The 24,607-nt window shown below is 45.1% G+C and overlaps 1 long non-coding RNA gene across 2 annotated transcripts in view; it reads right to left on the bottom strand.

Annotated features, from left to right (window-relative positions):
* The window catches only part of LOC134132717 (uncharacterized), a 127,155-nt gene that overhangs the window by 87,123 nt on the left and 15,425 nt on the right, over positions 1–24,607 (bottom strand). Inside the window, exon 3 of one of the 2 annotated variants that reach the window (XR_009956893.1) lies at positions 21,440–21,558. This is a non-coding gene — a long non-coding RNA (uncharacterized LOC134132717). Of the gene's footprint in view, positions 1–21,023; positions 21,559–24,607 lie in introns of those variants that run through there. The other variant, XR_009956892.1, reaches the window with a different exon arrangement.

Raw genomic sequence — 24,607 nt, 5'->3', positions numbered from 1 at the left:
CCGGGAGTAGCGGGTTTGTAGATAGGACTCATAATGCTTTTGGGGAAACTCATGAGGTCATTGAAGGTGCACAGGCTTTTTTCCCCTGACGCAAAAATGCAGAAATTAAAAACACTGTGAGGAAAAACAAGCAAACGCTGCAATTAAAGCCCAATTCTCCTCATATAAAACAAAATAAAAGCACTGTACAAATGGCAATAAAATGCGGATAATGACCTCGGGATGCCAAAGCAATATTTTCTTTCACCCCCCCCCCCCTTTTAATTGCAGTTGTATTCGCCCTCACCGTTTCATGTTACGGGGTCGGTCTTTTTAAACTTTTCACAGCTGCGTGGAAGAGAAGGGGACAGCGTCCCGAGGCGCCTCCAGACCCTGGTTGAGGGGAGTCACTGTGCCAGCTCCCAGGACTTGGATTCATTAGCCGCTTTAGCAGCGCAAACATTGCCTTAAATGGTGAGGCCATGCGCTGGCAAGGACCCACTCTCGCCTTGTTCCAATTACATGGAATCAAACATTGCAGGTATGCTAGGCGCAGGGTCTTTGTGAAAAAGCGGCTTTGTTTTATTTGAAAACTATCGTACAGCAAAAGAAAGTGGTAGTTTGGCAAAGAGCTGCGTTTTCAGGAACAATGCGATTTCTTTCTTTTTTTCTCTTTTACAAAGCTTTGCTAACTATTACATGCAGAGGTTTATGGTGGGGTCGCCTTGCTTTTACATGACTTGTAAGCCCCGTTATAAATGTCTGGAGAGATTAGAGTTGGATTATACGTGTCACTCCCCACATGTATGTGTTTCATTATGAATCTCGGACGCATGGAGAAAATGCAGAGCAGCGTTCCGGCTCTTTGGATTGTACTTGGGGGTCTTGGAGTGCCCGCGGATTGTGCCAAGTTAGAGCCTTTTTTCTCTCCCCCCCCCAACATCACTAAACAGTTCTGATGTACTAGGAGTCTTTACAGGTAATGAGGTCACTGCATTGGAACGAGATCATGCATTTTTATAATGTGACCCAAATGGAGGAAATTAGATGGTGAGGCGGCATACTGAAAAACAAGAAAACTCTAGAGGGTAAGGTGCCAAGCTGAGGTGTTCAGAGACATATAAATGGCAGCTAGGTTTATGATAAGGTCGTGAGTCCACTACAGCACAGTTGGAATATTATGCACGGCTAACCTAACGTAACAATCTGCAAAACAAAGCACTCTCTCCTAGACGAGGAGATGGAAAATGCCCTAAAAAGAAAGAAGAAAGGAAGATATAGGTATTATGTGTACATTAACTTGGAGTGAACCCCTCCAGGGACAAGTCAAGAGGACGCCCTGATGCTCAAACATTGCTCTCAATCACGCTGCAACACCCATAATAGAACCAAGACTAAAAGCGTTACAAAAACACAGATAATTCTTGTTACGTGACGTTGTACAAAAATTGAGGTAAAATCATTGAAAGTGTTGGAGTCGCTGTAATGAAATGTCACAAATGTTTTGGGCTACTCTGTTATTAGGGCAGGCGGTGACCTGAAGCACATGTCGGGCCTGCTGAGGCACGCAGAAGTTAAAAAAGGCATTAGCAGCTATTTGTTTAGGGAAGTGAGTTTAAAAACTAAATAATCATTGACTTTAAGCATTCCATCATCTGATTGGGTAATTCTTAACTTGCACACTGTGCTGTCATTGACATTTTTTTGCGAATTTTAAACTGTAGCTGTTCCAAATATACTGTGAAACTGCTTTTTTTTCCACTATGTGAAAGAAACTGTAACAATAGACGACACATACATTTGCTGCTTTATCTGTCACATCAGTGTTTAAACGAAAGGAAAAGCCTGAATTAAATCTGGCAGCAGTGCTGGAAATCCACATTTGTGATTTCCTGGATTGCAGACATAATCTGTACGACATTATATTCAAACATGTTCATTTTTTGTGAGCAAAGTACGACTTATGTCACTGTTATAAAAGTTTATAGATTGTCTTGTCAGCTCTTTAGCAACATCCCTTATACCTCAGCGTGCCATACAAAATCAATACAATATTCTTCTTCCAATAAATAATGTAGGCCAGAAAAAGGTCCAAATGCACGCATCGACAGTCGGCTGCAATTAGGGGGCGGCGGCAGCGGTAACTGATGACAGTCCCTCCCTCCCTCCGGCTCACACGAGATCAGCAGAAAATGAAGACGCGGAGACCACTTTGTCACCGGCGGAGGGTGGACCTGGAAATGACTCCTAATGGAAAAAGGGCTCCCTGAGCCGCCGCTGCATCTGCTGCTTCAAGCACTTTCTACAGGCCGATGGGCCGGCCCCAACCAGTTTCCAGCTCCCTTTATCTAAGCCTTTAATATCCTCTGGGCAGCCAGCAGCGACCGCAAGCTGAGGTCAGGAGGCAATGGTGTGTGTGTGTGTGTGTGTGTGTGTGTGTGTGTGTCTGTGTGTGTGTGTGTGTGTGAGATTGGTGGATAGCAGGAAATACTGTTGATACCAGACGGTTGGATTAAGAAAGTATTCTGTTGTAATGTCAAGACGAAACAACAGAAATGCAAGAAAGAGGAGCACAAAACTGGGTAAATTCAAAAGAACACGATTGAAAGCCTGGCCGTGCGGCGTCAGTGTGTGGCTGCAATGCTTATAACACCCGAAAAATACTTTGTCCTTTCAAAAGAGCAGCAAAATAAAAACAACAACAACAAAGAAGTTTGGTATAGCTCTGGCAGAAAAACAACCGTGTTGTGTAAATCAAAGAGGTTCATCCTCTGTACAGTGGAGTTGAATCCACTCTTCTTCTCATCTCACTAAGATTTGAGTGCTATAAATACTAACAAGTTTAATGAACCAATCAAAGCTTCAACACTACATGTTACTCAGTCGAGTGTCTTACTCAAGGACACATCAACAGGAAGGAGGAGCCGCTCTACCTCTGAGCCACAGAAAGGGTTTTGCTCTACTGTATAACACGGCAGTGGTGCGTTTGTTTTGGTGTAACAGATTTCGTGATTACCCACGCTGCCGGGTATAACAGCAACACGATTTACTCTTAGCATTCGCCTACGACCTAAATGACTCGATTTCTTAACTCAGTAAACGTTGTTAAAATGAGTTGCTGGTCTCAGTTGCCAGCTTCAAGTCTTGTTCAATACGGCGTGATTTAGATTTTCCAAATTGTGCTCCCATTTATAGTAAAAACGAAAAGGCAATAAGCCTGGGCTGGCTTGGGGGCGTGTCTAAAATGTGATTGACAAGTTGCTACCATGGCCTGGGTGATTTCGTCTTCAAGCTTCAATTCTTTCACAGTGTGTTGTCTGTCCATTTAGGTCAATAATTTTTAACTTTTGGTCTCCAAAAAGTTACTTCCACATTCTGCTGTACAAACCAACCAAACCTTTGTTTCTATCCCGGGAGCCACGTGGCAAAAAAATTGGTACTGTTGGAAAAAACTGCTCCTGTCACTTGGGATGCTGCTATTCGTTTTCACTCTCAAATGACTTTGTTTAGCTCTTCAATTATTTCAGTGAGAAAATTCAGTGAGAGATAAAAGTAGGTACCCAAGCTGTGTGAGAATTTGAGGCGCGTACACGCTACATCCTGGGACTAACTTTGTGAACAGGCTGCTCTGAGGGGGTGACACAGATTGTGTCACTGTGCCCAGACTGCAGGTGTCTCCAAGTGATGGAGAGGGCACTGGGAAACATTTATATCTCAAATCCACTTTATCGACCGTGCAACCCTGTTCGGAGTGGAGCTAGCGCCGGTGGTCGGGGAGGGGGGGGGGGGGGGGGGGCGGCTGGGTCGTAGGAGAACAAGTGGCTCTTAGCACACATGCTGACACTGAAGGAGCCTCCAGCACTCACTCTTTAGCTGCGAGTCTGGAACCTCTTTATGGTGATTGTTTTATCAGCGTTCCTGTCCGTCCCCCGGGAGGCCGGGGGCCCAGGGAGGATGACCCTCATTTTCTGAAAGCAAAGTGTTCAGTATTGATCAGTAGGAATGAGCAGCCCGTGACATGGGTTAATTTACTGGACCCAGGAAGGTCCATTGTTTCCTGTCATTCCTGAACTCATCGCACTGACCTTTACCGTCCAGTCCTGCCAGGCGCTGTGTGTGTGTGTGTGTGCAGACACACACACACACACACACAACTTCATTGCTTAATGCCTCACAGTTGAAATAGAAAAAGTGAGACGGACACATTGACATACGGATAGACTGATAAAACAAAAAAACAACAAAAGTTTGGGGGATTTTTTTTATATAGGAAAAGGAATTCTGCCTCTCTGTGAAATGAAAGTGACACAGTATGAAGTGTGAGAAATAGACAAGTCTCAAATCCGACATTTGAAACCATCATAGACCAAATGCCCCTGTGTTATGAAATGTATTTCATAGATAATTCCCTGAATATGTAATCTCCCATTCAATCCACGCTAAACTGAAAAGGGCTCAATACCTGAGCACCTTAAAGACAAGATATAATCAATACTCAACTCACAACCTGTTCACTGACTATTGAGAATGACAAAGGTCAAAGGTGAATGTCTGTGGGTGAAAAGGCCAGTTTGGTTACATCAAAAGGTCAACGCCTTAATGTGATGCTCAATTGTAAACCTTATTAGGGGCAGGGCCTAACAAACAGACCACAAAGTGTGTGGTAACATCACTTTGGATTATCCAAACTGAACGTAAATAAGAGAACAAAAGGAGGAAAGATCTTTTGATAAAAGACCCAGAACAGAAAATATTGGAGAAAAAAAGCTGAATAAAAAGGTTTTTAGGCCAAAAGAGTGCAGTGACTGTGCTGGCCTAAGGTGCTCAGGGAGATTGTTCCATTTGCGTGGTGTCGCCGAGCAACAGTCGGTCAGTAGGCCAAACATCCTTGAATAAATAAATAAATTGATGAAAATACTCATAAAGTATAACCCTATTCGTAGGTGATTTTGGTCTGCATCAATTACTCACTGAAATTAATCACATTTGAAACTAGGAGGCAGGAGGGAAAATCAAACTAAAGACAAAATAACTGAATTGGGGATAATAATTCATATATGCAAAGCAGCCAAACACAAAAACAGCTTCAGCACAAAGGCAACACTCAAGAGGGGCGTCTCTGGACCCACCGTTACAAGCGTGTATTTGCCACGTTTGGTTAACGCGGTGGTTAGCTTTATTTATTTTGCCCATTTCCTGCAGGATTTGCCGAGCTCAGGATGCAGATGGGGAGGTAATAAATCCGTGAGGTGTCATCTCACTCCCCTCCCCTTTGCCTGGCATCTGCGAGTGCTATGCCACTTCTGATTAGTGCCGCCTTTCCCTCCCAGAAACCCAGCAGACAGGAACAAACTGATTACTGCCCATCTTCAGGGGATTGGAGACACCTAACAGGAGGATTACATTAACATATTAACGGACGCCCCTCACCTGCAGACCTCCTAATATCACTTCCAAGCGCCTCTTTATTTTTTTCGGGGAGGGAGTGTGGTGTATTTCATCTTCACATGGAGTGCGAATAAATAAAGAAAGGGAGCGATTCCCCCTCTCTCTCTCTCTCTCTCTCTCTCTCTCTCCCGGGGTGCGCTTTCTGTCATTGATGATAGGTGAAGAGGAGAGGGGTGCCTTTGAAGTTTTTTCCGACATAAAAAGGCGCAAATAAACGCAAACACATCCTTTCAGCTACTCACATGAAATTAGGACCTGCTGAAGACGGGGGTAGGAAGCTGGCCTCCGCAGCCACACCTAATCACTCTGACGGCAGCAAAGACTTGAGTCTCTGCTCTACTGGGAACATCGGAATTAAGCATGAGGAGAAAAAAAAGTTAGGGGGGGAAAAAAAAGAAGTGCTTTAATCTGCCTCAGCTACTTTTGCACCGTTTTAAACAATGCTCTGCTGAAGCAAAACAACAAACAACGAGCAGAAAAAGAAAAAGTTTTGCCGCCCTCTGAAATAAATATGAGGAAACTTTGAGTTGGTTGACAGAAGGGTGGATGAAGTCGACTCTGGCTGTGATAGCTTCAGTCTTTTGATATTTTCACCGCGGAAAACTCATAGCGTGATCTTATGAATCAATTACAAGGCCGGACGGGATAGTCCCTCCTATGAACTACCTGAGAGTACGGAGTAACAGCACCGGCCCCGGTAGTTATCGGAGCTGTAAGTGTGAGGAGGGCCCTTTCCACATTATTATTTGAAGCACCGCTCCCGACAAAATGAGCCAACTGCCAAAAGAGATAAAGGGATTTAGAGATTCAAAAGAATAGAGTTAAAAAATTAATGGTGGAAAGGATTCGACTACATGTTTCTACAACTTATATAGAGTCAGGTCACAAATTGCTTTTAAGAATAGAGTGATGGTGAAAGGGAATAAAAACAAGCAGTGAATATTTAATAGGCACCGCAGCCTCTTTGCAAATAAATCAATATGGTGATAGTAAACATAAGGAGGCTCACACTGTGGCATGCAGCCCAATGAAAGGAGGGAGGACAGGTGTCAGCCGGCCCAGCCACATAGTTTGGGTCTATCTTGACATTTCTGAAGGTTAAAAGACTGTAACTGTCTATCTGTGTCAATCACTCCACTCAAAAAGGTCACAGCTAGTCCATTTTTCATTAATTATACCCTCAGATGTCTTCAGAATGCACAGACACCTAACAATCCCAACTCCCTAAACAACGACCACTGAAAGGTTGTAAGAGAGGAATACATACATAAATTGATCATTTCAATTCAACGTTTACATCGAAGGCTCGGTTAGATTGGAATTCAGGCTGATGATTTCTCTCATTGGAAGAGCCAGCAATCACCCTTTCTACTATATCCAGATTATAAAACATCAGTACTTAAAACAAGTACTTCAGAATGCCTTCCTGATCCGAACGATAGCATTCTGTGACTTCCTGTGTGATTAGTGAAGGATTTTTCAACTGTTGTTTAGTGGGTAGGACATGGGTCTGATAATCACCTGCAGTTAATGGGTAGATAAGTAACGTCAGACATTTATTTTTGTATAGAAGTATTAGTCAGACCTTAACCAACAATATTGTGCTTTGGAAACGTTTTCAATCTACTTTCTTAGTAGCTGCATGGAACCCTAAACACTGGTTTGACTGACTAGTAATCAGACAAACCAACCAACCATCCAACCAGCAACTCGATCTCTTTAAGTAGGTTTGTGTCCTGGGATTGCGGAATTTTCAGGAACACACACACCTGCTTCTGTGAAGAGCTTTGCCCCCTCTGACACAACGCTTTTGGCCTTTCTAATACTTCAAGGCTTTTGAACACAGTTGTAAAATGCACTGGCCGTTTAGCTACCTATTGTTTTGACACGGCTGCTGTAATTCAGACTTCTGTTTTAGCCATCGTGGGCAGGCCTCGTGGAGCAGGATTTCACAGTTTGCTTGTCCATTACTCTGCCCGTCACCTTTGACCTCCTCTGGAGCACTAAATGCTTTTCTTGTCTCGCCATGCGAAACAAGGCTGAAATAACGCTTCTCTTCCGCTCAAGGGGCAGGCGAGAGAACGGCACACACGAAAAAACCGAAGCGAACAATAGTGTGTGCACTCAAAGCACCTCTCAGAGCGCTCCCAGAGCAGGATGCTCCACTGCTGTGACCGAGCCCTAAAGTGAGCGCCGGACTCTTCCCGAGGCATGAAATAATAATAACATCGCACTTCCGTCTCCCTGCCAGAGAGGAGGGGAGGAGAGTATATGAGCGCCTGCTATTGTCACCGCTCACTAGAGAGATCCCAGTATCCCCGAGACTTTAATGGGAAGGACAATAGGGCCGGGCCTAAAAAGGCATCCCATTAAAATTTAATCAGGGACTTTTGTCTCTCACTATATGTGACGATGTGTGTGTGTTAGTGTAAATTACTACAGGGACAGGTAACAGCACTCATAGCCCATCTTCATCCCCTCCCGTGTTGTTTGTTTCAAGTTCATCCCTTTTCTTGTACCTTGGGAGAGTTCTTTAGTTTCCTCCCAGGTGTGTCACTATACCCCTTTAACCACCCAACCACATGGCAACTGCTCAAAAAAAAAAAAAAAAATGTTAAGGGCAAATTGGATTAACACCACGGTCTATGGTCCGGGCACTTAACAAACACAGATGCACTTAAGGGAGCCCACAGAATGATTTGTGACTGAACAAAGAACTGGGGAGATGGAGCCTGGGCATGACCACAGGACCGGTGTAATATGTCATCTACTGGAAGAGCAATCGGCTCTGCCTACTGGAAGAGGAGTAAACTCCCAAGTGCTGAAGGTAAATTATAGTGTCAAGTGCTTCTCTTCTACTTTTCTAGTGGAGACAAACAGGTTTTTTTGTCATCGTATCACAAGGTTTTTGCCTAGCGAAGAACTGTAAAAGCAAAAGTAAAAGAAAGTGTCTTTTGTTTTGAATTTTATTCTATACAGATACCATTTATACGGAAGAATATTGGAGTACAAAGGTAGACTGAGATAGAAACTTTTCTCATTTAAGCGATACAAGTTTGTCCATAAACTTTGTGGTTTTTCAAACGCTATGATATTTACTAACTAAATGTTCTTTTTTTTTTAAATGTTTTATTTTTATTAGCATTATACATTTTCATCCGTGGAAACCAGTGACATAATCAATAGTGGAGGTTAACGTATTAGTGTGAAAAACGTGTTGACTTAACACATGTAGGCCTGACCCCTATCAATCTTGAATAAATTAGAACATTATGCAGCTGTGGCCTATTGCAATAAAATATTCAGATAGAGAGCAGGTCCATTATTTTTGCCTACTATTTAGTTGATTAGACAATACAAATTGGTGCAGGTTAGAGGGTAAAAACATAGCGCTGCTAGACAACAGCTGCTAAGGTGAATTTATGATTTATTAATAAACTGTAGGAATTTATTTTATCTTGCATACATAAGTACCCTACATGGAATCAGTGGCTAATCACTGTCTTTTGTGCATTCTTTACTAATATTTTATTTACTTCACAATTACGTAAAAAAAAAAAAAAAAGTTGATTAATAAAAGGTAATACCACAGTTTAGTGTGGTGACATTTCATGCCGAGGTTTAGCCATTGATTACCTCTCTATGCTTTGTAATTGTTTCTTCAAGGTACTGTGATCCTGTGTGCACGTGAAGTTCCACGTATGGATTTCTTTCCAATTAAGCTTGGAATTATTCACCGGGGGCTCACCCTTGACGGCCTGCAAACAATGACATAACATTGGAAAAACATTTTTGAAACCGGTCGATGAGAAACAACCCAATGATGTTGGCTGAATGATAAACAGCTCTTCTCCCTGGACCCACAGCCCCGCGCGCTCTTAATGCCTCCGATGTCGAGGAGAGTGACAAACACACATCCGCGCGCACACACACACACACACACACACACACACGCCTCCAACGGGCCTGATCTCGTAGTCTCGGAGCGTTCCGCGAGCATAAAGCACCACCCGGAGACGGAGAGCGGGCCGGTGGGGAGTCGAGCCCTATTGGGGAACACTGTTCCAAAGGAATGGCTTTATGGAAATGAGGGTTAAAGGGAGCATCGTCCGCCCTCTGATAGGGAGTCTATGAAGCGCTGACACATTACACCCCCCCCCCCTCCACCCTCCCGCCACCCTCCAACACAAAACCATGTTATATGAGAGGGGGTCACCGTTCACCCTAATCACGGCCGTGACATGACATGCTGTAGGTTGCCCCTCAGTGTTAAATATTTATGTCAGCACTGCCGTATTGCCTTGATGGCTGTCAAGACTTTGACACATGCTCTCTCTCTCTCTCTCTTTCTAGCTCTCTGTCTTTACCCCTCTCTCGCTCCTCCAATTTCAATTAAATGCAACAAAAACAGAAAAACAGCAGAAAAACACAGAGGCATCCCGTAACGGCCCCTGGCCGTTACGGGTTGACTCGGTACTTGATATGCAAAGGCGCAAACTATTTCCAGATGCGTCTTTGCTTCATTCCCTTGCATCGGCGTGGTAATGTCGTAATGGGGACTGTCCCGGAGGCCGGATGAAAATAATCGCGCTGGCCGTGACGAGGTGCAATTCACCGGACTCCTCGTAAGTTTGTGTTCCGGTGAAAGTTGTTGTTGTTGTTGTTCCACGTGGCCTCATGTCGTCTCTGCAGCTCAGATGGTTATCCCTCCCGTGACCCAATGTTTTGGGGGGCGACTGAGATCACTGGAGACGGGTGCTCTCCTCCCCTATAGCCCTCGCCGGCTCCCCCGTGATAGGTGTCAAAGATATTCTAATGAATGTCAGAGTACATTTCAGGGGGCCATGCTCCGTACAAACCACTGGAGTGGCCCATCTTATGGGGCTGCCAAACCCTCTCCGCCCCTGAGCTCCCCACCCTTCTCTTCATGTTCAAGAGGGTTAAGAAGATTAATCAATGTCAATGTCTTTTCCCTTTTGAAGCCAATAAGGTGCACACTGTCTGGCCATGCCCAACAGAACATCAGTTTGTTCCGTCGCACAGCCGCCCCCTTTCGCTGCCCTCACTGACCCCCCAGCAGTCCCACTTGTCAAAGTCAAGGGGGCGTTTGGCGTTTGGTAGAGACCGGCCTTCCGGATAGCACTCAGCTCCGCCCTGCTTGACCTATTCTCTGATATTTGACCACTCGGTTGCAAGACACTTGCTCTTTCGAGCTGAAATGTCACTGGGGCATCTTGTCAGCTCACAGACACCTCGGCCTGACAAGCGATTTTACTTTGGTGTGCTACAAGGCAGAAAATACACGGCCGTGGCCGTGGCTTTGACGCACACAAACTGTCAGCTAGCCAGCAGGGCTACTTGATGCTGACTTACTGGCCCAGTGTTTAACAAAAAAAAAATGTAGCTGGGACATTACTTGAATACCTGGATAATGAGGCTGGTCATGAAAGACATGAAAGCTTGTGTTCTCTGGGTATAGTTAAGAGAGTTAACAAAGGGAACGGCACAAGACCACGTACAGTGTTGGGTTCCATTAATATGACGACAACAAACCAAACGAAGCGGGTGTCCCGTGAAGTAGACATGTGACACAAAAGGTCAACCGATAACCTTTGACTTCCTGCGCACCAATGCCTCCTACCACCCTCGCCTCTTCAACCCGTCCTCTTCTTTTTGTCATTTTGACCCCCTCTCTATTTTATTCACCTTTAGTTTTTTTTTTTTCTTTCTTCTTTCTACTAAATCAGCGTGTTCTTCAGTTAAATGAGGGAGAGCCCACTCCCTTCCCCTTTCTTTGACCGCCAGTGGCATTGCAGCATGAAAGAGAAGGATTGGAAGTAGCAGTCACATAATTTCTGGTTTGCGCAACCTGCTCAAAGTTTGCAACTAAATGCTTGTCTTCAGTCGAGCTGACAGGGGAGAAGTGGGCGCTCAGTGAACCATGGCCGGGCTGCCATGAAATGACAGGAATCATTGGCATACATTTCAAACAGCCTCGCGATATCCTATTAAAGTGCCACATCCCCACTTTAAAACAGACAAGAAGGAATCCGCTTTGATAGATAGAGACTAAAATGGCTTATTGATTTTCTCACCCTTTATCGTTGTTCGGAACTTTTAGAAATTAAACCTCAAACTTGTCTTTTTTTTTCTTTTAATTACAATAGATAAATAGGTAAATGGTCTCCTGTGACATCACACCTGGTTAATTAAAATGTTTACATTGTCATGAAAGGAAAAAATGCCACACATTAATCCACGTGCAAATTGTCCTGTAATAACTGAACTGATTTTTTTTAATTGAATGCTGGGAATAGCCAGGAAATAAAAACCTCATTAATAATAATGACCGTACGGTAAAAAAAATAATTAAAAAACAACTTGATATTGTTCAAATAAAATGAGGGTGAACTGGATATTCGAAACCTTAATTAGAATCGTTTATCACAGCAGTTTATCACTTTGTTATATGGCCTACGTTGTAAATAGTTTCAGTTGTGTTTTGGCTTCAATTTTAGCATGTTTAGGGTGTATAATAGCAAAACCTTTTAAACATGATCACACAGAAACATTATCATGCAAAGTCAATGACTCATCCAACAAAGATCTACTGTTTAATGGTGATTAAAATATTCCACGCTCAGTGTAAATGGATATTCTGCATTCTGCTGGGGTGTTTTTTTTTTGTTCATAATGATGGTCTCAAGTTGTTTCTATCATTTCTAATATTATCAAAGATAAAATAGAAAACACAAATGGCAATGAAAAAGTATTTAATTCTGTTAACAACTTGATGGCTTGATAGCCTTTTAACTTAATTGCTTGACTTGACTTCTTATAGCACATTTAACCCATTATGAGTGAGGAAGTAAGGAGACATAATGGTGCTTTAAGCAGTTTACGAAGCGGTTATTGGAGGAGCAGGGAGTCGTGAAGCAGAATCAGACAGAGGCCGAACAGTTGGACAATGGTAGAAATGTTTGAGGAATTGGATTCTAAGAGTGAATCTGATTGCATTAAGCTGAAGCTCAGGTTTTAGGTGATCCTCATGAGGTTTACACTGTAACGATAACCACGCCGTTTATATGAAACACTCACAACCAATTTGAGGATTCCTCCAATGAATCTTATCCAACGCTTTTGATTCAAATAGTATTTTTCAGGCTCATTCCCTCCTTTAAAATTCAGCACAGAGGCTCAATGAAATGTGTTACTTCGTAAATACTGTACTGCGGAATAATAAAATCTACATCATTATTTTAGAGCTGCCTCAGGCAGAGCGCTGGTTCATTCTGTGTCAAAGGGCTTGTGTCTGGCTGCAGGGTTGGATTCGACCACTTATATTCCGAACATCCTTATACTTAGGTCAACTGCCCAAATTTGGATAAAAAATATATAAAGGGAAACATTTTGGCCTAATTGATTAACGTAGGAACACCTTGACAGCGAGCATGTTGATTTAAACTTGTGGGCAGTGCTCTTTTTTATGCTCGGTGCAAACCCAAATCCAAAGGATTAGCCTAATCGGTGACTGTGGCTGGACACAAGTCCTAACAACCTTGTCAAATGCTTTGTGCGTTTCAGAATAGAGACTGTGTTCTGGCCCATCAGTTTCATAAGGCCCACATTATGGATCGTTGAGTATGTTGAGACACCCATAGCAGGGGATCCTGCTGCCATGCTCCATTCCCACCCTGCTCAGCACGAATATTATAGCCGTGGACATGATGATGGCGTAAAACACGATGACCGCGGGGGCCACGGCCGTCCTCCTCTCATCTATCATTCAATCTTCTCTAATTGGAGTCTTTTGGTCATACGGAGAGAGAGCGGGGCACCGAGTAGCACTTTTGGGGGTGTGAATGGTACAAAAGAGAGGGTCTCATTTCCATCTGACAGTGTGATGGAGATTGGATGTGAGCTTCAGGAAGATAAATGGGCATCCTGCAACCCTCCGACAGTGTCTGCGGAGACGCTCTGTGAGCCTCCCCGGGGGGATTGCTTAACGCTGAATATTTGGGGCCTCTTTTGTTAAGTTGTGCTTAGGTTTGTCAATAACCTGACAGGTCCCCCTACTCATTGCCTTTAAATTAGTGAATACACTGAGGGAAATAGGGAATACTACCCGCGGTATAAAATAAATTCCAAGATGTTCAATTGAGTTGCATTGAATTTAAGTTGAATTTAAAGAATGTTAAATCATATAACTATAATTGAAGGATGTATTAAGTATTTCTATAATGTAAGTATTAGAATAATCTTCTAATGTCTTTATGATAAAATAATGTGAACTATAATATGAACTTAACTATTTTTGTCCCAGTCAACAGTACATTTATTTTAAACTCTCAAACCAGTAATTTCGATAACTCTACAAAATAAATTATTCAACTTTAAAGAAAGGTAATTATTTTACCTTTTTTTCTAAAATAATCTTCATCTGAGACAGCGTGGGCGTTCGCCAGAGGGAGATGAGTGAGTGTAATTGAGTGTCAATGTGTGTGTGTGTGTGTGTGTGTGTTGGTAGGGGTCGGTCTCTCTCCCTAACAGCCCCAGCGGCCCTGCTTTAGGCCCGGTGACAGGGCTCTGTCTCTCAGCCACACTTGACTGGGTCCCGCTGACACTCAACTGTCAAGCCGGCGAGCCCTCAACCACCGCCCTAACATGCTCTACAGCTTCACCCAATTAACTTGCTTTCACTTGACATCGTAGCAAAGAGCTTCATAATAGGTGGTCAAGGTGCAGTGTGTCTGCTTTCGCCCCTCTCTGACGACTAGCAGTGCGGATACACACACACACACACACACACACATTCAAGCGTTCCACACGCCACCCCCTCTCAATGCTTTTGTGCCTCCTTGGTTCTAGCAGGCCTCTCTTGGCTGCCTCTGCCTGCTCGTGCACTGTGACTGCGGGAGAGCATTGATCCAGGAAAAGGGGGGTGGGGGTGGGGGGGGGGGGGGGGGGGGCTGCACGCTCTTGCATGGAAACCTACCAACACTGATCCTGCTGGACACAACTCAGTCTTCTTGGAGTACATATGCAGATAAGCACACTGGCGCTCGCATGAGCGCCCGCGAGCACGTGTACGCGAGCATCCATGCACGCTCTGTGGTTTGGTGTGGGCATGTGCATCATACCGCAGTGTATTTTCAGGATGTGACTGTGCGTGTGTGCGTTTGTGTGAAGCATTGTGTTGCTATCTTCAGCTCCCTCTCTATTAGACATTCAGTAACTTGGACACCGGGCCAAACGGGGGGAAGGAAGGAAAGCGATTTGACCCCCGACTGCGCGTTTGGGGAAGAGGGTCTTGAAGCATGTCAGCTCCGCTCAGGCTCCACTTCCCCTCTGTGTCCTTCCTATTTTTTCCCCAGTGCCGGGCCCAAACTTTGAAAACACCCACCTTAATAGGACCTAGTCAGCGAGAGCTACTCCTCCGTCTATCAAACTGTGATCCGAGGTGTCAGCCCCGGCCGGCTTTGACAGAATGTCTCCAAACGAACAGCACAATGGTGTTTCCCTCCCCAGCACTCGGCTGCTGCAGTGTAGCCCTCAGACTGCCCGGTCTCTCCATCTCACTACACCACCTCTCCCCTAGTCCCTCTGCTTGATTTCACCTCATAGAACACCTTGCAACAGTGGGTTGACGGACAACCACAAGCCGACCTAATTGTCTGCTTTCCCAATTTAAAGCATACTGGATCTTAAAGTAAATTAACTTTTTCCTGAAGACAGAGGAAGTAATAAACAACGCATCATTATTATCACAATGCCTTATCGAGCATGTGCCTGTTTTGCCCGAGAATTCAGTAACAAAAGCAAAACAAGAGCCGTGATGTAGTTGGTTGGTTGTATGTTTTGAAAAACTATATCCGAAGTTGTTATTTAATACAGAAGTTGCATGCGCCTGCAGAGATTTGACCTAAAGCACATGCCTTATATACCAAACTCAGAATCTCGTATGTACAGAAAATAAATATTGTGCTTAAATTCCCATGACATAACAATCTCACTTGATCCATTCTTCCCTCCGCCCCAAAAAAATAATACAATTCATTGCTGACAGGCCCTATGGCATCCCAAATTTGAGCAGCATCGATCGAGGATATTGACCATTCACCAGATGCAACTCCCTGTGTTCTAGCACGGTGCAATAAAAATTAGATCTGCCCTCCCTATTAAACAATAGTCTCCCTAGTGGTGCCCATTACTGCAAGTTTAAAAAAAAAAAAAGGGGGGGCAAATTAACACTTGTAACTATTCGACACGCATACATTTGTAAAACTTGCAATGCCCAAATGGAGATGAGTTAAATGTTAATGAGGATAAATAATCTTAGCAACAACAACGCTTCATTTTGTTGGATTTTGTGATGCGCCTGAACCTTTCTATTTTCAATGCTACGCCTCTGGGCATCATACTCACAGAAGACTTCTGCTAAAAAAATAAAATAAGAGAGAGAGAGAGGTGAGTGTTACTAAGAAATAAGTGTTTGGTTTGTCATTTCATTGTGCTGTTGAGTTTTAACTAGTAATACAGAGTCAGGGGCTGCATTAAGGTGCACAAATCTCTGGTGACTTCTTTCCCCGAGGCTTAAATTAAAAACAACACATCAAGCTATGTGTCAATCAGTACTTCTTTTGCACCGCATACCATTTTAGGAAAAGGGGAAATAAAGTGCACTCTCTCATGGCCCAGAGTCGTGGAGAACAACTAGATAATAATAAGCACCTGGCTTCATCCAGAGTCGCACAGCACACCTGAGCTGCAGTTTTGGTCCAAGTCGCTCTCCTCCCCTGAGCTCTCAGTGGGATTTTGTCACTGTATGAACCTACGGTGGACTAACATGACGAGGAGGCAAACGGCTCTCTGGCCGTACCGTGTAGCCTCTTAAAAGCACCACTTTATGTTGCTTTCTCAATGTGTGTGTGTGTGTGTGTGTGTGTGCGCGTTAAGATGGCAACACTTTCCCCTTTACCCATCACTGAGTCAACAAATGAGTCCACACGAGGTACTATTGGAGGAGCTCCCGGTGGTTTCCCGAGTTGCTGCCAGAGCTGGTGGAGACACATATACTTATACGCACAAACCAAAGAGCTCGCCGGTCTCAAGGACACTTGTGCGGTTTGACGTCTAGTCAACCACCCACGCGGACCGCTTTGGTCTTCCACTTCACTTTAGCGTCCATACCCAAGGAGACAGCGCTGGCACAATGCTTTCAACACTCGATCATTTCCCCGGATCTAAATCATTTCTTTATGCCGCTCTGGAAACAGCAGACGGGGTTATGCGTCGGGTTTTAATCGTGTCTTCCGCGAGCAAATAGGCAAACACACACACACACACACGCACGCACACACACACATACAGTAGTCGCATAATGAAATATGCTCCTGACCAGTTTGGACTGTATTTACCCTGCAGCTTTTCTCTGACTCAAACATCTATTGCGAGGGAACCTTGCTCATACCGGTATTAAGAAAATAATTAAAATTGGAACTTAGTGTCAATATTTTTGTTTCGGCCCCTCAAGTACAACGGCCTGTTTTATGTTCAAGTACATGCCGTGGCTGCTTTCTTTTGTGAATATTCAATTCATATCAGGGTAAGCAGTCTGTTCTCAGGAGCACCATTAGAATACAATACGTATTTAGCTTCAAGGAAAAACCCTTTTAAAAGAAGCTCTTGCTGTAATAGTAGCAGTCGTCAGACTCATTATTTGCTGCAGCAGCAAGTTGCTAACAACAATTTCAGAGGGGATTTTGCATTTGGGGACCTGTATGTTTTCTGTGAATTATATTGTTCATTGTGCATTAAATGCCATTTCACGCTAAATTCATTTCATTTAACATTTAAGAAGTTTAAGCACACATGGCTTTGCTGTAACCTCGGTTTTGAAGGTAACAGTCCGGAAAATAATTAAGAGTGGGAGTAAGAAACAGAGACGGACGTGTGTGCATGGGGAAAAAAATGAGGAGGGGGCCGTGTTTTAATGCCTGTTGTCACCACGTAATGTCCTCACTACGACAAAACGCTGAACCAGGGAAACCGGAGGAGACTTTTATAAAATCCCCCTCCAACACATCTCTGGGATATTCCAAGAGCAAAAAGTATAAATCTGGGTGTTTCCACATCCTGGTCCTCCTACATAACACTCACACACACACACACTCACACACACACACACACACACACACAGACAGACAGACAAACGAAGTCCCTCAGGACCTATGACTGCAGTTGGAATACATACTGCACACTACTGGGCCCTTGGCCGGGTTATATTGAGACTATAATAACATGCTTTCAGTGAGACAAGGTGCTGGTCCTCTGTGAATGGCCCGGTTACAAAGTCAAATTGAAAACCATGTGTCAACTTTAGTGCCGCGAGAATGAGTCACACCTCTGAATTATTTGCAGCGGGGTTAAATCTCGACTGTACTCCTGATAATCGTTTAACGCAGATGAGGGGGCCCACAGAATCCCATGGCCGACATTAAGTTAGTCGTCTCCCGCCCCCCCCCCCCCCCTCCGTGCGCCGGTCGCATTCCACGGTCATGCCATGATTTGTTTTCAATTTACTTTCTCTCGCCACAGCTTACATTTTCGCTCCATCTCTCATCTAGTTATGAGCTGGCAGGGGGGGTGGAGGGAGTGGGGGGGGGGGGGGGAGGGTGGCGTTTGTGAATGAAAGAAGAGTCCATGCCGAGTTATTTATTTTTTTCCCGGTCAACCACAAGCCGGCGAGCTGAAGGGGAGCCGTCATTTTGCATAAACAATCGCAAAAAAAAAAAAAAAAATCAGGGAGGGAAGAAGAAGGCGAGAGAGGAATAAGGGAGACCGCGTGCGGGGGGGGTTCGAAAAATAATTGGAGGGTGAGGTTTAGACAAAAGACAAAAGGTGTAGCTTGTTTGGGGAAGACAGCGACTGTGGGCCCGGGGGCACAAGCGGTGGCCTACGTGGCATATTCCCCACCTGGAGCTTCTCGACAGGAATTTAATGCCGACTGTAACGTCTGAGCCGCACAGCAGGAAGAAGGGGGGGGACTTGTGGGATAGGAAATACTCTCCCCACCTTCTTCATGTCAAACACGACGCCTCTGTGTGACTGTACTGCTGCCGCCGCCACCTGGGGGACACATTGACATCCTCCCCGCCAGCCTCGCTCTCAAGTCACACACGGAGACACCGTTACACAAATGTAAACAGACTCCCTTTCACAAACTCACTGGCTGCCTTTGTTGCCTGCCCCCGGGGGTCAATTGGGTCGCGAGGACCGGGCCTGTCCCCGCGTGGAGGTTTTTGGTCCCCCGCCCAGTTTGATTTCCCCTCTGCCTCGCTGATTAAATCAAGCTGGACATTTCTGCGGGGGTCGTAGAGGCGGAGAGAGCAACGAGGAGGGGGGGGGGGGGGGGGGGGGGAGGGAGAGGGACTGCAGCCAAACTTCAGCCAAGCAGCGACCCGTCTGTTCCACATACGTCGCACAAACTTCTATTCCTCCATTTCTCCATCCACTGCCCCACAAAGCATTGCGCGTTAGAAAAAAGGAATCAATGTATATACTAGGTGAAGAGCAGAAGCAGAAAGGTCGTTTTTTTTTTTTAGAAGAAGGAAATGGCAACATTTTTAAACAGGGACGTAAATCGAGCCTGAGGTGAGAGGCCTCAGCAGTTGCTAACACATTCATGGTCACCGAGCTGGGCGTCGCAGCGGGGGAGAGACCAAAATCTGGCAGCTGGCTGAGGACTACGATATGCTGACCCTGGTGCCACGTCATACGTTGGGTTTATTGATGCCGAAATATTTCTTTGAATTTCAGAATGAAGCCACCGAAAACCGTACGGCGACCACACGAACACTGTTGAGAATCATTAGAAGCAACTTCAAAAGGGGATCGGATGAGCCGCCCGGCGGAGAGTCAACGAGTGATGAGTCAGAAAGCGTGTTTTTTCGGGGGGGGGGGGGGGGGGGGGTTTCGTGGAGATGTAGGAAAACAACCACAACAACAACAAGCCGGACTAGCCCGGTATGCTGTGTCTCAGTATGACGACATCATGACTCAGTGAGTAGGAGGTAAAGAGCAAAAAAAGAATCATTCATCTTCTGACACGGTTACATAAACCCTCATTGATCTTCCGTTAACAGTATTGCCGGTAATGCACACGGGAGAAATACAACATCGTCATTTCTTGTCACCGAACATACACAGATGAAGAAAAGTGCGTACAGATGTAAAACACAAACAATAAGGGATGTGGGTATGTACTGTACTTTGCATAGATGAGACAAAAATGTTACCAGCCTCTGTTTTCTAGCTTTTCTTCGTTTATTTTTTCCTATTCTGGAGGCCCTCAAACCAAATGACACACCAACCCCTTCCACCGCCGCACATTTAGCCCCATGATGTTTAAATTAAAGAAGGAGTGAGGCGGGGGGGGGGGGATGAAGGGGCTGGGGAGTGGTGGTGGAATGGGAAGCAGTGTAAAGAAGAAAAAAAAAAAAGTTTCCTGAACATAGTAGAAAATTATTTTCTCTGGACAGTTTTAAGAGTCGACATCCTGTGCTGGAGTTCTCTAATCATCACCAGCGCAATTTACAATCAGAACACACAGCGAGCCAGTTCAGACCAGCTCATCTGTTGACTTTGGCCCCAGCTGAGCTCCACGTCCTGTGTGTGTGTGTGTGTGTGGGTGTGTGCGTGCGTGCGTGCGTGCTGTTGCCATTTGAGACTTTGGTGACTCGGCGCTGGGCCCTGACAAGGGTGGGGTGAACGTCTGTGGGGCTGAGGTGACCGCACACATGCACATGTTGCCTCTCTCTATCGCGCACACGTTTGCACGCTGTGTGCGCTTATTTTTGCACGAAAAAAAGGCACACACCATTAATCCGTCAACTGAACCAACATGGAAAAGGCACTTGAGCCCGCATGCGTGCATGAGTTTGGCACATTTGGGCATAACTATGCGCTTGATGAACACACAAAATGCGTGCCACCGGGAGACACACGCCCACGACATGTGTTACCACACACATGCATATAGCTCCACACAGAAAGAAACTGCGCCCCTCCAAAAACAATCATTCAGTGTGGTTCGCACTGCACAGCCCTGTACATCTGTGTGTACGTGTGTGCATGAGTGTGTCACACTCAGGATGCTCTCCCACCCACAGCTCCCTTGGCTGGCCTCCACCTAGCCCGGGCCCAGTGTGCGGCGCTGCTGCCTCGCCGCAGGGCTGAACACAGCTCACTGTGTGTCTGCCCCCCCCACCGCCCCCCCCCGGATCGCCCGCTCCAGACTGTCCCGACCAATGTGCTTCTGATTAGGTGGCTTAATTACAGCTGTAAAAACAATGTTGATATAAGCCTCAAAATTGCAGTGTGTCAGATACTATTAGCCAACCTTGGACTGCAGCCATTGTTATCCAACTCTTCCAGCGACCCTCCCTCCTTCGCTCGCTCCCTCCCACCCTCTGGCCCCTCCCATGTTTTTCCTCACCCTTTTTGCTCTCCCCATCCACATTTCTTTTCACTCTTTCATGTCAAGGAGCTGCAACGGAGGCCAAGCGGCCCACGAATATACAGCAGCGGCGGGCCCGTTGACCTCGAAAACCTTCTAGAAAGCCAACATGTTGGGAACACATGACAACAACAAAAAATATAGACAAAATCCACTTTAACTTGTCAGGTGTGAATTACACTTCATTTGTTTAATCGGCTCTTTGACCGGAGTCGCTCGACCTTCTTTTAGTGGTCTGTGGTTGTTCAGAATAAGGGCTCTGGCTCTGCGGCAGAGTAAGAGGATATTCTTTCAGCAAACATTGCGAGGCAGCAAAGGTTTCCAGAGAGGCGAGGTCAGACAGTCTGGGACAGGACGCAGGACTGTGTGTCGGGCCCTTTGTGTTCCAGTGACAGTGACTAAGGAGCGGGAGTGCAAAGTATACCACAAGTCTGGTCCAGGGAAAACTTTGCAACACCGTTGAGTGGAGGCATGTAAGAAAAGCAAAGTAAAAACCTCAAATATGCAAATCCTGGGTGGTCCAGCTCATGGACCGGTCAAAGAGAAAGTCCCCTTCTTTCGTCCGTCTCCGTCCTTGAGGCAACTTCAACAGCCACTCTCCAGAGAACCAGGTGCTGTGGATGAACGGCAAACATTCATCAGGCTCACTTTCAGCACATCAGCTGAGAGTTAAGACAACAGGCAGTGGCGAGACTGAAGGGAGTAGAACTTGACAAAAAGGCAGTGGAGTGAAGGGAAGGGACATGCCAAGGGCGTGTATCCAAAGCCTGCGGGGGCCTCCACGGTGGCCTGCTTTGGCCCAGTGACCTTCTCAGCCGCTGGCACTTTAAGGTCTCCCACATGTGTAATGTGGAGGCCCCAAAATTCACATTGGTATGAAGACCGAGACACCGAAATGAAGAAGAAAAAAAGACGAGGAAGCAAACTACCCCGGGCCTTTATCGATTCGTGTGGACCAGGCAGGGAGTGTCTCTGCACTTCCCGGCCTTGAAAGGCCGTCTTGTCACTAAAGGTGGAGGCATACAGTATGCCATCGTTTGAATAATTGATGACTGATTCCTAAGTAATCAGTGTCCTCACAAGACAATGCATTCCCTCTCTCCCTGGTGGAGAGAAAGAGCTCGGCCTGTTTTTGTCCCGATGCCTTTTGAAGCAAAAGGTAAAAGCTTTAATGCACTGAAGCCACTGGAAGTGCTCCCTCTGAAGGACTCCCACTGGAATCAGGGATGGTGTGTCTCTCCTTATGAGGGGGGCTATCAGAGTGGCCTTCCAGTAAAGGGAGGGAGAGAGAGAGAGAGAGAGAGAGAGAGGCGAAATAGGAGGATGGAGTGAGCGAGTGTGTCGGAAAACAGGAAGGCGTGTGCATGCATTTAATGTGTGAGTGTGCAGTAAAATGTATAGAGTAGTATAACGTTTGTTTAGGTGGTACACATTGAAGTATTTGCGCTCATGTACACAAATGTCTGCCTAAGTGCCTGTGTGTGTGTGTGTGTGTGTGTCCTGGAATGTACAGTCCCTTCCTCTAAACAGGAAAGGAGTACAGTTAAAAGCATCACCACCCTTTTCCCCTCGTACAGAACGGTGTCTGCACCAAACTTTAACCAAATCAACACTCAACCCTTTTTCCACAGTAACATCCCACACAAGCCCCTTGCAATAGACACAAAAACATTCTTTTCAATTTTTTTTTTTGGCCAACCAAACCTTCGCGAAGTACAAAAACACGGCAGCAGAGAGAGCTGTGGGAAGGACGAGCCAATAACTACTGTTGCTTATCTCGACAATGGTACGTAAATAGTGATTTGCCGAGTTGTTTCTTGAGCAGAGGCCTGTGAGCATTCACCGTGTGATTCAAAAACACACGCGCGCACGCGCGCACGCACGCACGCAGTCCTGTTATCACCTCCTAGAGCTACGCTGTGACTCCTGGGAGTCACACATAATGACGTGTCTTCTTTAATTCTACATAAGAAATAGTATTGAGTTCATGCTTTTGTAAACTCCTACATGAACTCCAGTAAATCCCACGAGACAGCGCTTTCCCTCCTTATTCCATGATTCACTTCTAAGCTTTGTTATCAAGACCACATATTTCTGCAGTACCAAAATAAATGTGGAACACTGAGTATCAAAAAGGTTTCAAATGAAGGGAGCTTGAATTCAAATGTTTGCTGAATTTCCTATTTAACTTTAATCATAAAGTTTTTAGGTTTCATTGCGAAGACGCCAATGATTTAATTGTTTAAGCTTTACAAACGTGGTCCTCATTCCGCCTTTTCTTGTTTTACATCAAAGTTTAATATTCTGTGAAATTTGAGCATGGGCCTTTTTGATATTTGCTGATGTTTATAATATAAACTATTCAACTCAAGGCTGCATGAATAAATTACCTTTACTACTTATGTTATCAGCAGCTTATGTTGTTCATTCTAACTGTTCAGATATAATCTGAAGTCAGTCTAACATAAATTGACAAAATAATTGTATTTTGGAGTTTTTGGATGATTTTTAGCTCCAAGAGTTGTTTTTTAACCAAGAACCCTCACCTCTGGGTCCCGACAAAGCTCATGACCGCGGTGTTTCATTTAATTACATTACAGTGAGAAAATGAGCACAGTTCCATTTTGTCTGCTGAAATGTTTGTAGGATAGCAGTGAGATCATTTCAATATCAAAGGCGCATGTTTGCTTAATATGCATCAATCAGGGGAGGGTGGAAGCACATTTGGAGCTAAAAGGAGGTCCTTATTCCAATCAATCAAGACATGTTACCCTCGCAAAAGCACATAATAAAAAATGCACAAATACAACTTCTCAAAAATATCCAATTATGATTTCTTTTTATCCCATAGCACATGCCTCTACCGTTTTCATTATGTTGTGGCAGTAAAGTGAAACATTATTTAATATTTAGTGATGAAACAGGCAAGAAACTCTCTCCTCTAACTGGGAGACTCAGTAGATAGAAATATGCTGAAAGTGTCAATGCTACTTCATGAAACTGGCAAAATTGCTTATTTTCAGATTCAGCCACATCAAGCATTTCTCTTTTCCTGGGCTGTTGGTGTTGGTGGAGTTTGCATATTCATGGTCTGCGTGTTTTGAGAACCTGTCACTGAGCCTGTTCTATAGCTCTCCCTGCCTTCCTGTTCAGGATGGCTCCATCAGACCAAACACCGTCCAGCAGAATGAGTCAGACAGCGAAAACTGACACCCAATGGAGTCCGTCCTGGCAAATTAACTGGACGCGATACATACGGGGTCACCTTCTGTCACTGGCTAAGAACCCACACAAACACACTTAGAAAAGCACATATACACATCATCAAAAGGACAATGCACCCTACATCCTCTTTGAATAACCCATACAGCCTCACACACAGTTACAAACCATCACTTGCATCCTCCCACTTCTCTCCTTTGGCTGGGTCAGATCCAGCAAAACCCCGGCCTTGCGTTTGACCCGCCTCCCACCTCAGCTGCAGGAGAGCAGGAAGGAAGGAGCTGGTGAGCTTCCCATTTCTCAGACAAGAGCAACTATGGATTTCTGACTTAAACTTGGCTCGTTAGAAGGTCAATATAATATTGAAATGCATGGGAATAATTCCCCTTCTGCATGGACAGCCTCCTTCATAAATCTGAAGGATTAATAAAACAACCGGGT

The sequence above is a fragment of the Pungitius pungitius genome, chromosome 9 (assembly GCF_949316345.1).
Source record: "Pungitius pungitius chromosome 9, fPunPun2.1, whole genome shotgun sequence".
NCBI classification, from domain to species: Eukaryota; Metazoa; Chordata; class Actinopteri; order Perciformes; family Gasterosteidae; genus Pungitius; species Pungitius pungitius.
Note: the sequence above shows the minus strand (reverse complement) of the source record. Positions and strands in the feature narration are given on the sequence as shown.